This window comes from Festucalex cinctus, chromosome 1 (genome assembly GCF_051991245.1).
Source record: "Festucalex cinctus isolate MCC-2025b chromosome 1, RoL_Fcin_1.0, whole genome shotgun sequence".
Classification (NCBI taxonomy): domain Eukaryota; kingdom Metazoa; phylum Chordata; class Actinopteri; order Syngnathiformes; family Syngnathidae; genus Festucalex; species Festucalex cinctus.
The window spans coordinates 8,558,509-8,573,315 of NC_135411.1; the positions used below are offsets into that span (position 1 = coordinate 8,558,509).

At 43.2% G+C, this 14,807-nt stretch overlaps 1 long non-coding RNA gene, 14 other non-coding genes and 1 pseudogene across 15 annotated transcripts; 10 read left to right on the top strand and 6 right to left on the bottom strand.

The window, feature by feature from the left end:
* Positions 1–1,153: 1,153 nt before the first annotated feature.
* On the bottom strand, positions 1,154–2,008 carry LOC144014511 (uncharacterized). The gene is made up of 2 exons (XR_013282485.1): positions 1,654–2,008; positions 1,154–1,426 (listed from the first exon to the last, which is right to left on the bottom strand). It is a non-coding gene; the product is annotated as an uncharacterized LOC144014511 (long non-coding RNA).
* A 7-nt stretch (positions 2,009–2,015) lies between these two features.
* On the top strand, positions 2,016–2,206 carry LOC144008047 (U2 spliceosomal RNA). The gene has a single exon (XR_013280561.1). It is a non-coding gene; the product is annotated as a U2 spliceosomal RNA (small nuclear RNA).
* Positions 2,207–3,714: 1,508 nt separating this feature from the next.
* Positions 3,715–3,905, top strand: LOC144008023 (U2 spliceosomal RNA). Its single transcript, XR_013280532.1, has one exon. It is a non-coding gene; the product is annotated as a U2 spliceosomal RNA (small nuclear RNA).
* Positions 3,906–4,751: 846 nt separating this feature from the next.
* Positions 4,752–4,942, top strand: LOC144008027 (U2 spliceosomal RNA). Its single transcript, XR_013280533.1, has one exon. It is a non-coding gene; the product is annotated as a U2 spliceosomal RNA (small nuclear RNA).
* Positions 4,943–5,767: 825 nt separating this feature from the next.
* LOC144007952 (U1 spliceosomal RNA) lies at positions 5,768–5,932 on the top strand. The gene has a single exon (XR_013280476.1). It is a non-coding gene; the product is annotated as a U1 spliceosomal RNA (small nuclear RNA).
* A 328-nt stretch (positions 5,933–6,260) lies between these two features.
* On the top strand, positions 6,261–6,462 carry LOC144008088 (U2 spliceosomal RNA; annotated as a pseudogene).
* Positions 6,463–6,865: 403 nt separating this feature from the next.
* On the bottom strand, positions 6,866–6,947 carry trnas-gcu (transfer RNA serine (anticodon GCU)). The gene has a single exon. It is a non-coding gene; the product is annotated as a tRNA-Ser (tRNA).
* A 245-nt stretch (positions 6,948–7,192) lies between these two features.
* Positions 7,193–7,274, bottom strand: trnas-gcu (transfer RNA serine (anticodon GCU)). The gene has a single exon. It is a non-coding gene; the product is annotated as a tRNA-Ser (tRNA).
* A 524-nt stretch (positions 7,275–7,798) lies between these two features.
* On the top strand, positions 7,799–7,880 carry trnas-gcu (transfer RNA serine (anticodon GCU)). Its single transcript has one exon. It is a non-coding gene; the product is annotated as a tRNA-Ser (tRNA).
* A 441-nt stretch (positions 7,881–8,321) lies between these two features.
* Positions 8,322–8,403, bottom strand: trnas-gcu (transfer RNA serine (anticodon GCU)). The gene has a single exon. It is a non-coding gene; the product is annotated as a tRNA-Ser (tRNA).
* A 415-nt stretch (positions 8,404–8,818) lies between these two features.
* On the top strand, positions 8,819–8,900 carry trnas-gcu (transfer RNA serine (anticodon GCU)). The gene has a single exon. It is a non-coding gene; the product is annotated as a tRNA-Ser (tRNA).
* Positions 8,901–9,118: 218 nt separating this feature from the next.
* trnas-gcu (transfer RNA serine (anticodon GCU)) lies at positions 9,119–9,200 on the top strand. The gene has a single exon. It is a non-coding gene; the product is annotated as a tRNA-Ser (tRNA).
* A 1,345-nt stretch (positions 9,201–10,545) lies between these two features.
* On the bottom strand, positions 10,546–10,627 carry trnas-gcu (transfer RNA serine (anticodon GCU)). Its single transcript has one exon. It is a non-coding gene; the product is annotated as a tRNA-Ser (tRNA).
* Positions 10,628–11,422: 795 nt separating this feature from the next.
* trnas-gcu (transfer RNA serine (anticodon GCU)) lies at positions 11,423–11,504 on the top strand. Its single transcript has one exon. It is a non-coding gene; the product is annotated as a tRNA-Ser (tRNA).
* Positions 11,505–11,947: 443 nt separating this feature from the next.
* Positions 11,948–12,029, bottom strand: trnas-gcu (transfer RNA serine (anticodon GCU)). The gene has a single exon. It is a non-coding gene; the product is annotated as a tRNA-Ser (tRNA).
* Positions 12,030–14,436: 2,407 nt separating this feature from the next.
* LOC144008071 (U2 spliceosomal RNA) lies at positions 14,437–14,627 on the top strand. The gene has a single exon (XR_013280599.1). It is a non-coding gene; the product is annotated as a U2 spliceosomal RNA (small nuclear RNA).
* Positions 14,628–14,807: the final 180 nt, after the last annotated feature.

A 14,807-nucleotide genomic window follows, 5' to 3' on the forward strand; every position in this document is an offset into this window, starting at 1 on the left:
AGCTGAGATAGGCGCCAGCAGCCCCCGCGACCCTTGTGAGGAATAAGCGGTCAAGAAAATGGATGGATGGATGGACTATTGCTTGCGGTGCAGTCTGTTTACACGAAATATCCACAAGGGCGCGCCAAAGACCACATAAGAGACTACAAACGACAGCGTGGATAATGGCGGCCACGGTCAAATGTAAATAAAGGCAGAATTCGGGCGTTCTACATGGGTTAGCTCTACTTTAAATTGACAAATGGTACAGAGAACTATGAAGAACTAGTTATTATACTTACAGCGTCAATTACGCACAACAAGCGAGTTAACATGGAAGTCTGATACGATGTTCTGTCGGATCAGCATACCCATATGCTGATCTGACAGCTGCCTCTATCGGGCTAGCATACGTAGTCAGAATAGCATTCCTATGTTACGACAATCCCATAAATGATAATAATACACTGCAATTAGGCTAAACACAGATGCATATTAAAAACACTAGAGCTACCAAAGAAGCATATGTAGTTAGTTTTAACACGAGCATGCTGTTCTGACGGCTGATTGTAACATCGGTATGCTGTTTTGATGGCTGAAATGGGCACCCACAGCACATTGTTGCCTTAGTTTACTAGTCAAGAAAAAATAAGGCCAACTATAGAGCCACATTAAAACTTCAGAGGACAATATGCCAACGCGCTCCCACAAACGATTTGCATGAATTTCTGTATTTTTAGATGATTTAAGTCTTCGCGTCTCATTCCGTTGTGTTCATTTTGCTGACTGCTGCGTTCAGGTGTAGGCTTATGTGCACAGGGTCGTCATACGAAAACATTTTTATATATCAAAACAAACTGTTGTCAATAAATCAAACAAAAACCATATGCAGGCGCGGATGACAGTTTCCTCACCAAACTGAGGCTGAATGCACATTATAATGACTTGCACACGAACTGCCCACTAGGTGACACAATTGTCATTTCTAATTAGTGTAAAAGGCAACATTATAATCAAACATCAAAATATTGGCTCCAGCGATACCCATTATGTATGATAGTTGTCTACATGACAGAAAATTGTCTAGATTTAATTGAACAGATTTTGCAGGCTGTGAGAGAGTTTGCCAGTTGAAACACCATTGCTTAATTTTGAAAGAAACATTTGAGAAGACTCGAAAAAAAAAGAGCTTTATTGTTGAATTCAAAATGAAAACCGATGCAGGAGGACTATGAAACATATTTTATGTACAAACTACAATACACGTTGCCAGTTTGCTAAAAGTACAAAAACATCAAGTGACAAAAACTACACAACGTCTCAAAAGATTCCAAACTACGATGGCTGTTGTAGCAAGTCAGCAATTTAAGTTTCATTTTTTTTACACTTAAAAACGTTATTCTGCACATTCAGCATGTGTCCACCGCAGACATAATTCACATTGCACCTTAAAATAAGAAGAAAAAACACACATTAGTGAAGCCCCAAAATTGTTTTTGAATTAGTACAAGCATCTAACTGCCACTGTGCCATAATAATAACGCACAGTGATCCACAACGCTAACTGCAGAACAAAACTTACTCTCTGAATAAAATACTTACACTATATAAAATAAATACAAAACGAAGTAAAATGCAGTTCTAAATAATCGGTTATTGCATACTTTTACTTACTTGTCAGCCGAGGTATGCTGCTCCGACGAGTTCGACAGCGTGATGATGTAATTGCCTACTGCGCATGCGTAGCGCGTGCGCAGATGTGTGAGGTATGCTACTTCGACGGGTATGCTGGTTTGTCAGAACAACGGTCGTCTAACTCTGGCTGCTCCTTCCGCGTACTGAACACTGGGATCAGAATGCGCATGTCAATTGGTGCGGGAAGAATGTAACCGAGAAGTCTCTTAAAGGCGCAGCGCGTTACGGTGGATAATTGTTTGACATTTCGGACACGTGACATTATAATTGTCGATATGAGCAACCGTAACCTAAAGTTGTAGTCTCTGGAATTAACACCTGGCCCCTGTCAGTGTGTTGGTATCGCTTCTCGGCCTTTTGGCTAAGATCAAGTGTAGTATCTGTTCTTATCAGTTTAATATCTGATACGTTCCCTATCCGGGGACCATATATTAAATTGATTTTTGGAACAAGGAGATGGAAGAGGGGCTTGCTCCGTCCACTCCACGCATCGACCTGGTATTGCAGTATCTCCAGGAATGGTGCACCCCCTGACAAGGTGAAAGTAAAGGTATTTATCATTTACTTATTTATTCTACCAATTACGATCCCCGTCATTTTAGTATTTCGGCAGTAGCTTGCCATTTTGGCATTTTAGTAGTGATGGCAAAATGAAGGCCCGTAAAGCAGTGAAGCCCTGCAGTGAAATGCTTCACACACACGTCGGGGCTTCAAGATGATTCATTTCCTCGACTACGCCATCATGTGGAGAAAAATGTATAACATGCTTGGTGCATGCAATAAAATGGTGGGGTGTAAATCATGCTCTAAATACAAAAGAATATATATTTGAAGGGTGTTTTAACATGAATTGTTCTGTGTTACTTTGTCTATGTTTGTGCTTATGCAACAAGTGAAAATGTGAAATAAGGAGGTAAAATAAAGTGCTTATTCATTTTTATTTAAAAACAATATTTTTGGACTCAGGCGGTTTCTTTTTTTTGCAGAGAATTTCACCTGCTTTGGAAAAAAAACTCTTTCACATGGTACTGATGAAGCAGGGGTGCATCGATATGAGATAGCAAGTTTGTATAGAATTGGACGCGTATATTTCTGTGATTCCCAGTACTGAAGGGGACTTTCAACTGTGAACAGAAAAATGTGAATTTGAACACCTTCATAAATCACAATGCTCCAAAACGTTCGATGCGCATGTTAAAAACAACGGTTGTGGAATATTATTGAAAGTGTGCTGGGTCTACACTCGTCTGGCCTAAATCTTCGGTTAGAAAGATTGCAGCGAATCCAGAGATGGGGTTGAGTGTCTTTAATCACCACAATGATGGCAGAACATGGATTTGTTGATTGTTGATGGCAGGGCCGGCGCTAGCTATTTTGGTGCCCTAAGCATGAATGTTTTGTGGTTATAATTACGAATATTATTATTTTTACGGGCTTGATTTGTTTTTTGGTGCCAGGCAGTTGGTGTCCTACGCGCAGTGCGTGATAAGCGTATGCGGAGCGCCGTGTCTGGTTGATGGTATTAAAGTCTGATGTCGTGATGGTGATAAATTGTAATGAAGTTGTGGTTGTGGTTTTCTAGAACAAACAAATAAATGTAAACAATTACAATGAGGTCCAATGAGGCATCGCACTAAACAATATCAATTGTTTCAAGTAATAACAAAATATATCAATGGCACAAAGAATTTTACAATCTTATATGTACACTTAAATAAGGCAGAACACTATTGCTTGTGGTGCAGTGTGTTTACACGAAATATCCACAAGGGCGCGCCAAAGACCACATAAGAGATGGAAGTCTGATACGGTCGTCTAACTCTGGCTGCTCCTTCCGCGTACTGAACACTGGGATCAGAATGCGCATGTCAATTGGTGCGGGAAGAATGTAACCGAGAAGTCTCTTAAAGGCGCAGCGCGTTACGGTGGATCATTGTTTGACATTTCGGACACGTGACATTATAATTAGTCGATATGAGCAACCGTAACTTAAAGTTGTAGTCTCTGGAATTAACACCTGGCCCCTTTGACTGTGTTGGTATCGCTTCTCGGCCTTTTGGCTAAGATCAAGTGTAGTATCTGTTCTTATCAGATTAATATCTGATACGTCCCCTATCCGGGGACCATATATTAAATTGATTTTTGGAACATGGAGATGGAATCGGGGCTTGCTCCGTCCACTCCACGCATCGACCTGGTATTGCAGTACTTCCAGGAACGGTGCACCCCCTGACAAGGTCAAAGTAAGAACATTTATCGTTTGTTTAACCCACCAGTCTTATCTCCATCATTTTAGCGTCTGTATGTACGTTGTGCACGCGGAGCCCACTTCTATGGCCTTCCCCGTGCCTGCGTGGGTCTTCTCCGGGTACTCCGGTCTCCTCCCACATTCCAAAGACATGCATGGCAGGTTAATTGGGCGCTCCGAATTGTCCCTAGGTGTGCGTGTGAGTGTGGATGGTTGTTCGTCTCTGTGTGCCCTGCGATTGGTTGGCAACCAGTCCAGGGTGTCCCCCGCCTACTGCCCAGAGCCAGCTGAGATAGGCGCCAGCAGCCCCCGCGACCCTTGTGAGGAATAAGCGGTCAAGAAAATGTATGGATGGATGGACTATTGCTTGTGGTGCAGTGTGTTTACACGAAATATCCACAAGGGCGCGCCAAAGACCACATAAGAGACTACAAACTACAGCGTGGATAATGGCGGCCACGGTCAAATGTAAATAAAGGCAGAATTCGGGCGTTCTACATGGGTTAGCTCTACTTTAAATTGACAAATGGTACAGAGAACTATGAAGAACTAGTTATTATACTTACAGCGTCAATTACGCACAACAAGCGAGTTAACATGGAAGTCTGATACGGTCGTCTCACTCTGGCTGCTCCTTCCGCGTACTGAACACTGGGATCAGAATGCGCATGTCAATTGGTGCGGGAAGAATGTAACCGAGAAGTCTCTTAAAGGGCGCATTATTGTTTGACATTTCGGACACGTGACATTATAATTAGTCGATATGAGCAACCGTAACTTAAGGTTGTAGTCTCCGGAATTAACACCTGGCCCCTTTCAGTGGGTTGGTATCGCTTCTCGGCCTTTTGGCTAAGATCAAGTGTAGTATCTGTTCTTATCAGTTTAATATCTGATACGTTCCCTATCCGGGGACCATATATTAAATTGATTTTTGGAACATGGAGATGGAATAAGGGCTTGCTCTGTCCACTCCACGCATCGACCTGGTATTGCAGTACTTCCAGGAACGGTGCACCCCATGACAAGGTGATAGTAAAGGTATTTATCATTTACTTACTTATCTATTCTACCAATTACGATCCCCTTCATTTCAGCCCCGTTTGTGCACGCGCACATCGAAAATTGAAACTTGATGCACCTCAATATCCATAGCCAGCTGAGATAGGCTCCAGCACTTCCGTGACCCTTGTGTGGAATACATTGTTTTGATGTAGTCGGATAATTTGTCTGTTTTATTCCAATTTAGACCCAAGGCTTAGACCCAAGGAGATGCACAGATGGACAGATATAAAAGGAATACAATACTGTGTCAAAGTTAAAGTCATCATTAGACTTGAAATGTTATTTCTGTCAGTAAATATCTTCACTTTCTGTTCATTACTCTCAGTTTAAATTAGTCTTAAATGATGCACATTGACTGAGATGTTTCATCTTCCCAATATTACATCCATATTGACTTTTATAAGATTTTTAGACTCTCGCTACTCATCGTTTCCTACATAGGTTGATGATGATAATAATCATCATCCACTGACGACAACCATAAGTGAATGATCTTTTAACTCCTACGTTAGCGTGAATTCAAGCATAAAGTTCCCTCCAAAAACCCGCTTCATCGCTCAGCCAGGAAAATCACATCATGCATTGTAGAGTAATTATTAGACAATATAACATGGGACTTTCTGCTGTTAGCTGGGCTAATTGTTACGACCAGCAGACAGTGATGATGACTTACTTTATTCTTCAGAAACGTCCTTGTATGGTTCACAATTTCACGTGTTAGGAAACCGTCACTTCACATAGTGTGCGCGTGAATGACAATCGCGCTGGCGTCGTATCCAACTCATACTTACCTGGCAGGGGGAGATACCATGATCAAGAAGGTGGTTCCCCCAGGGTGAGGCTCAGCCATTGCACTCCGGTTGTGCTGACCCCTGCGAATTCCCCAAATGTGGGAATCTCGACTGCATAATTTGTGGTAGTGGGGGACTGCGTTCGCGCTATCCCCTGATAAACTTGTTTAAAAAAAAAAAAAACACCAAAGCTAAGCGGTTGTTTTTGTGCTCGACTTCTGGCACTTTCAATGAGAGTGAGTTCAGGTTATTACCGTCTATTGGGTCGACGTGAATCACGTGCGCAAAACATACAAGAACAATCTGACTGAACATCTTCATAAATCACAATGATGGCAGAACATTGATTTGTTGATTGTTGATGGTATTAAAGTCGGATAATTGTTTGACATTTCTGACACGTGACATAATTAGTCGATGTGTGCAACCGTAACTTAAGGTTGTAGTCTCTTGAATTAAGACCTCGCCCCTTTCACTGTGTTGGTATCGCTTCTCGGCCTTTTGGCTAAGATCAAGTGTAGTATCTGTTCTTATCAGTTTAATATCTGATACGTTCCCTATCCGGGGACCATATATTAAATTGATTTTTGGAACATGGAGATGGAATAGGGGCTTGCTCCGTCCATGGGTTCGAGTCCCATCCTCATCATTGCATTTTCGACACTGCTGCTCCTCTGAGAACACTTTAAACTGCGTCCCTCAGAGGATGTGGATGGAGCTCAAGAAATACGGGGTACTGGACTGTCCTTTGTCACCAGTTCTTCAACTAACCTTTACAGGCAGACTTTCTGGGACCAGAATAAGCGGCTTCATCCAGCAGTCAATCACTGTCACGTGAGTATGCAACCAATTTGCACATTTGTGTTACACGACCTATTGGCTGTCTGTATTCACAATACAGGTGCTTGATTGGCTGCATAACTCCGTGCCAAAGTGACACTGATTAATGGCTGAATGAAGCCAGTTCTTCTGTGCCGCAGAAATTCTGTCTGTTTTGGTGATTAGAAGAACTGGTGAAGAAAGGACAGTCCGTTTTGCTGTACTTCTCAATCACCATCCACATCCTCTGAGTGTCGAAAATGCAAAGCAACGATGAGGATGGGACTCGAACCCATGCGTGTAGAACACAAAGGATTAGCAGTCCATCACCTTAACCACACGGTCACCTCATCCACTTTGAGTTCGTCAAGGTTGTTTGCCAATGTCTTGAAGGATTTCACTTACGGCTTTGGATGCCAACGGATAGTATAAAGTCACAATGTGACACGGAGCACCTGCTGGAAGATGGAGCCTCTTCCGTGGATAGAAATTCTGCCTGTAAAGGCTACTAGAAGAACTGGTGACAAAGGACAGCTTGGTACCTCATATTCTTGAGCGCCATCCACATCCTCTGAGGAGCGTCTAAAACACCAAACAACGATGAGGATGGGATTCGAACCCATGCGTGTAGAACACAATGGATTAGCAGTCCATCACCTTAACCACTCGGTCACCTCATCTTCTTCTCTCAGTAGTTAAGGTGATGAACTGGACTGCTATAATACATTGTGTTCTACGGTTTGAATCCCATCGTAGATTGGTATTTTCGACTGTTGGGAAACTGAGAACAGTTTCTATCATGTCCCACATATGAAGCGTTCAACCTTCAACTCATATTCTCATAACTGCTGTTGAAACATCGACTTACAGCTAGATTAATGGAACCTTGGTCATGGCGTGATGGAGTTTGTATCATTTTTACTTGCACGAAGCAACTTTGAGGATGGGAACACTGCCACACAGAAAAACTACAAAAATTTCAGACCGCGAATGCTGCCTTTTCAAAGTATATTAGCAAATAACTTGAAATACCGCAACTATTACGAGGTCCCTAATTCAGGATTTATTTATTTTTTATGATCATTTTGCACGCCAGATATAATTGCCTGTGCAACAATTATGGCCCACGGGCCAGATGTTGCTGTCCTGTTCTAGCGCCAATCAATTTTAAGACCAATGGACTTTCCTTAACAAGCAACATGTGGATGAGGTGACCGAGTGGTTAAGGTGAAGGACTGCTAATCCATTGTGTTCTACACGCATGGGTTCGAATCCCATCCTCATCGTTGCATTTTCGACACTGCTGCTCCTCTGAGAACACTTTAAACTGCGTCCCTCAGAGGATGTGGATGGACCTCAAGAAATACGGGCTACTGGACTGTCCTTTGTCACCAGTTCTTCAATTAACCTTTACAGGCAGACTTTCTGGGACCAGAATAAGCGGCTTCATCCAGCAGTCAATCACTGTCACGTGAGTATGCAACCAATTTGCACATTTGTGTTACGTGGCCTATCGGCTCTCTGTATTCACAATACAGGTGCTTGATTGGCTGCATAAGTACGTGACGGTGTGGCAGTGATTCATGGCTGAATGAAGCCAGTTCTTCTGTGCTGCAGAAATTCTGTCCGTTTTGGTGATTAGAAGAACTGGTGAAGAAAGGACAGTCCGTTGCGCTGTACTTCGTAAGCACCATCCACATCTTCTGAGTGTCGAAAATGCAAAGCAACGATGAGGATGGGACTCAAACCCATGCGTGTAGAACACAATGGATTAGCAGTCCTTCACCTTAACCACTCGGTCACCTCATCTACTTGTCGTTTTTGCAGCTTCTCCATGACAGTAATTGTGCGCAGACATTTGACCCCATCTGAAACGAATGGGGAAATTAAGGACGTGACATATGCCGTAACGCAGTCTGAACTTTTGTAGTTTTTTTGTGTGGCAGTGTTCCCATCCTCCTCTAAGTTGCTTCGTGCAAGTAAAAATTATACAAACTCCATCACGCCATGATGAAGGTTCCATTAATCTAGCTGTAAGTCGATGTTTCGACAGCAGAGTTATGAAAATATGAATTGAAGGTTGAAAGCTTCATATGTGGGACATGATTGAAAGTGTTCTCAGTTTCCCAACAGTCGAAAATACCAATCTACAATGATGGGATTCGAACCGTAAAACACAACGGATTGACAGTCCAGTCCATCACCTTAACCGCTGAGAGAAGCAGATGAGGTGACCGAGTGGTTAAGGTGATGGACTGCTAATCCATTGTGTTCTACACACATGGGTTCGAATCCCAACCTCATTGTTGCTTTGCATTTTTGACACTGCTGGAACAATTTCAACCATGTCCCTCATCGGGTGTGCATGGTCCTTTAGAAGTATGGTGTACCAGATTGTCCTTTTTCACCAGTTCAATACCGTGACTATTGTGACATGCCCAATTATCAATGTCATCGATAATCAGATATAATTGGAGGCCTGTGCGCTGCCGGTCAATGGACTCTCCTTGATGTGCTAAAAGCAGGTGAGGTGACCGAGTGGTTAAGGTGATGGACTGCTAATCCATTGTGTTCTACACGCATGGGTTCGAATCCCATCCTCATCGTTGCTTTGCATTTTCAACACTGAGAGCATTCCAACCATGTCCCTCAGAGGATGTGGATGGTGCTTCCGAAGTACAGCCTGATGGACTGTCCTTTCTTCACCAGTTCTTCTCATCACCTATACGGACAGAATTGCTGCGGCACAGAAGAACTGGCTTCATTCAACCATGAATCTGTGTCACTTCCTCACGTAGTTATGCAGCCAATCAAGCACCTGTATTGTGATGACAGACACAAATGCGCAAGTTGGTTGCATAGTCACGTGACGATAACACACTGATTCACTGCTTATCGTGCGCCCCGAAAGTCTGTCTGTAAAGGTTTGTAGAAGAACTGGTGACAAAAGAGTCAGGTACAGTGAGACCTCGGCTCACGAACTTAATTGGTTCCCAGAGAGTGTGTGTAAGCCGAAAAGTTCTTCTTCCGAACATTTATTTCCTATAAGAAACCATTAAAATGAGAATAATCCGTTCCCAGGTCCCTATAAAACATAATTTTCTACTAAATAAGCCTTAAAACTACACAAAAATATACCTTATTTTATGTATAATAAATGTGCTATTGTATTGTAATTAAAGAAATAAATTGTACTGTATAATAAAGTCGTTTTATTTTACTTTGTGATGGTAGTTCTTAAGGATAGTAGCAATGGTAGACTTACTTCATTCGCGAGCGTTTCACCGCGTAGAGTGTTTATGGAACGGTTGCCGCTCATTCGCACTTTCGTGCTCACCGGAGTGGAGGAGGCGTGTCCCTTGGTGAACAAGGAAGTGGAGCACTTTAGCGAGTCAACAAAAAGTGAGCACCGCCAACTACTTTCACCTCTTTCCTGGGACTAAACAGCCGTGGCACGATTTTCTCCTTTTTTGAGGTACGTGATGGCACTTTCGCTTTTTTTAGTGGCGCGAACTCCATTGACTACAATGCAAACGCGCCGCCGAATCGCCGTCCCTCGCTGGTAAGCATTAGGCTTAACACTAGCCTGTGGTGGGGTCTTTTTCGGTCCCATAATAGCAAAAGTACACTCAATATGGTCCAAAATGTCGATCAAACACAAACCGCGTCCGCACTAAAAGAAAGGGGGTGACGAACTGGGACGCCGTGAGCGTGCGTTAGCTTCTCGTGGCCGCCACCGTGGTGCTGTTCGACCGCGTGGTTTGGTTCGTCCGCCGAAAAGTAGTTCGTCAGCAGAGACTAAATTCTCGCGAATTTAATGTTCGTGAGCTAAAGCGTTCGTCAGCCGAGGTATCACTGTACCTCGTATTTCTTGAGCGCCATCCACATCCTCTGAGGGACGCAGTTCTCAGTGTTGCCACAGTAGCAGCAGTGTTGAAAAATGCCAAGCAACGATGAGGATGGGATTCTAACCCATGCATGCAGAACACAATGGATTAGCAGTCCATCACCTTAACCACTCGGTCACCTCATCTGCTTCTGCTGGACCGCTGAGTGTAAATTGGCGCAAAATACAATCAAGAAAACGGATAAATTACCTCATTGCTGTACATTCTTCACACAGCTATTGCAAACAGAAATGTATTTCAATCCAACTCCATGCTACCAGGAGATAAAGATTTCACGATACTCTATGCTGGTCCTCACATGAAATTTGGTCTTCATCCATCCATCCATCCATTTTCTTGACCGCTTATTCCTCCCTCACAAGGGTTGGGGGGTGCTGGAGCCTATCTCAGCTGGCTTTGGGCAGTAGGCGGGGGACACCCTGAACTGGTTGCCAGCCAACTGCAGGGCACACAGAGACGAACAACCATCCACACTCACAAGCACACCTAGGGACAATTCAGAGCGCCCAATCAACCTGCCATGCATGTCTTTGGAATGTGGGAGGAGACCGGAGTACCCGGAGAAGACCCACGCGGGCACGGGGAGAACATGCAAACTCCACCCAGGAAGGCTGGAGCCCGGACTCGAACCCGAGTCCTCAGAACTGGGAGGCGGACGTGCGAACCAGTGCCCAACGCGACAACGCCAAACAAAACTATATTTTAAGCAGAACAGCTCATCACTTCGCAGCAAAACAAGACCACAATGATAGCATATAACTTTAAACACCGCGACTATTGTGAGATCTCTATCAGGATTTTCTTCATTGCCATTTGACAGGCCAGATATAATTGCTGATGCGCCAATTTTGGCCCACGGGCTGGATGCTAGATCCAATTAATTTTAAGACCAATGGACTCCCTGTGACGCAACAGTAGAAGATGAGGTGACCGAGTGGTTAAGGTGATGGACTGCTAATACATTGTGTTCTACACGCGTGGGTTCGAGTCCCATCCTCATCGTGGCATTGCATTTTCGACACTGCTGCTTCTCTGAGATCACTTTCAACTGCGCCCCTCAGAGGATGTGGATGGCGCTCAAGAAATACAAAGTACTGGACTGTCCTTTATCACCAGTTCTTCTACTAACCTTTACAGGGAGACTTTCTGGGCGCTGAAGAAGCGGCTTCATCCAGCAGGCAATCAGTGTCACATTGTCACGTGACTATGCAACCAACTCGCACATTTGTGTTATGCGGCCTATCGGCTGTCTGTATTCCCAATCAAGGTACTTGATTGGCTGATTGACTATGTGACGATGTGACACTGATTCATGGCTGATTGAAGCCAGTTCTTCTGTGGTGATTAGAAGAACAGACAGTCTGTTACGCTGTACTTTTAATCACCATCCATATCCTCTGAGGGACATGGTTGAAAGTGTTCTGAGTGTCGAAGATGCAAAACAACGATGAGGATGGGATTCGAACCCATGCGTGTAGAACACAATGGATTAGCAGTCCATCACCTTAACCACTCGGTCACCTCATCTGTTTCTTTATTATCAAAGAGAGTCCATTGGGCTTAATATTGACACCCTCGACTGCAGGCTACGGGCCAACTGCCAATTTTATCTGACCTGCCAGATGACATTGATGAAAAAAATTGATAATTGGCTATCATCGTGGTCTTGTTTTTGCTGCAAAGTAATGAGCCATTCTGTATAAAATGTAATTTTGTTTGGCAATGTTACCTTGAAGCATGCACAGATTTGTGATACCCAGTCTATCGGGTGTTCCGTATTCACAATACAGGCATCCGATTGTCTGCATAACCATGCCACGATGTGACACTGTGACATTCTTCTGTTCAGTTTTGTGAGATCAGGTGTAATCGTGAGAGGACTGTCACAATGGGAAGCGACGGGGGGGAAAAAACATAAAAACAACTGAACTCTGAACACAAGAAATCCAAATCTATCGGATTACTACTACTAATTATGCAGGTAATATATACGAATATCAATTTTTGATTCAAAACATGAGTAAAGGAAAATCAGCTTAATATATATATATATATGTTTTTTTTAACAAGTTTCCTACTGTACTAAACATCCTTAAGCATATTATACTTGTAATTAAGGCAAGTTGTAAAATGTCTGAAGTCCTCTTGTTTATGTTTAATTCATTTAAAACACCATAAATCATGCTGTTTCTAACTTTCTACCAAGTACTGTCTCAGACCCGTCACCAGAGCCCAGGCTTAAGGGGGGCACATGAAATGCATGGGCGGGCCCAATTATTATGAATACCAAACTGACAGCATTAACTTGCTCAATATATTTGGATAAATTTATGTCGCACTGTCGTGCATCTATCCATTGAATGGTGCCCGCTGACAGTATTATCATATACCGCATTTACAGTACACACACATAAAGTAGACTGCAGTGGCGTCGTGAGTACGTTGACGCTGCAGCCATATTGGATGAGGCAAAGTGAAGCTATTTGTAAAGATGCCCCCTTCTGTTTCTCCTTGGAGATGTATCATCAAGCCACAGCTCATTGGATTAATAAGGAATTATTATTATTACCTTTGATTATATTATCCCATTCAAAGTCAATCTGACTATTTTTGCCGATGTAATGGCAAATACAATTGCCACATCTAATAGGGCGGATGTGCTGACATATTGCTTCGAACGGGCCACCTGTTTGAACGGTGTCTGCAGCAGAATTAAAAAGAAAAAAAGGAAAGCAAAATCCTACCTCATTGTAGATGCCAAAACGATATGTGGGTCCCGTAGTTTGTTTGTTTTTTTTCCAAGTGACTCTTTAGTTGCCGACACGAAAGAAGTTTGTAGTATGTCCCTCCTCACTTGTCTTGTGCGCCAGCGTCCTCAGAAACATGCAGCTTCACTTGTACAAAATGTACATGACTCTTGCATTGAACGCAACATTGACATATTTGTCGCATATGCGTATAAGTCAGCGTAAGGCATACCTAGCATTATTTTCAGTAAGACTGTGATGGCTGTTACAGATAAGACAAATCAATCAAACAAAACCATACCACTATTTCTTCATATTGTGACATCTTGCAAGAATGCCGCCAGAAAACGTTACTTGTACAAATGGCCACCGTTGGCCGTAGCCGACGCCAAAAACAAGAACAATTCGGCGAGTGGCGAGCATTAGAAGCAATGAACTGAAGCAGCTAACACAAACGTAACATACCTCCGACACCGCGAGACCTGTGTTGCGTTTACTGACACTCGGATATAAGAGTACTAAACCGAATGAATGGAAAAATATAATAATAAAAGGAGAACCATTTTAGAGATCCATGCCTCAACTGGGCGGGCACAATCATCTTGGTGGGCGGGCACGGACCCCTATGGCCCGCCCATGGTGACGGGTGTGTAATAACTGTCTCAAATGTTCTCCACTTTCGATACTGTACATGTATAGGATCGTATGCCGAGAAACATTTCTTGGGAAGAGCAATATGGCGGCCTCGCGACCTCAAAAGTCTTGGCTTATCGGCTATCCAGTCATTTATATAGATCAGTGGGCAGGTCACGTGATTGTCTTTTCGAGAAAATGTTGATCAAACAGTTTTTTCGACTGCTATTTTTTTTCATAGTTTAAAAAAACAAAACAAAAAACAAAAAACGATTCCCTAAGCCCATCAAGTACAACATCAAGAGGTAAATTTATCGCAGCATTCTATTGGTCCCACGTGAACCACGTGACACAAAACATATACAAACACACGAAGATCTGAAAGCATTCGGTTGATGTGCAAGTTGAAAAATAACGTTTACGGAACTTCATTATTATCTGTCTATACTTGTTTGGCGTGTTGGCACGTGCCAATATGATGAAGCGACGTGTGCAACCGCAACTTAAAGTTGTAGTGTCTCGAATTAAGACCTTGCCCCTTTCAGTATGCTGGTATCGCTTCTCGGCCTTTTGGCTAAGATCAAGTGTAGTATCTGTTCTTATCAGTTTAATATCTGATACGTCCCCTATCCGGGGACCATATATTAAATTGATTTTTGGAACAAGGAGGTGGAATAGGGGCTTGCTTCGTCCACTCCACGCATCGACCTGGTATTGCAGTACTTCCGGGTTCGGTACACGCCCTGACAAGGTAAAAGTAAAAACATTTATATATTTTTATTTTCAAAGGTAGTATCTACTCCACTAAGTGGAACCCCCGTCGTTTCAGTATCTTATGTGCACGTCGTCCCCGTTTGCGCACGCGCACCTCTAATATTGAAAGTTTTGCACCTCTATGGCCTTCCTGGGTGGAGTTTGCATGTTC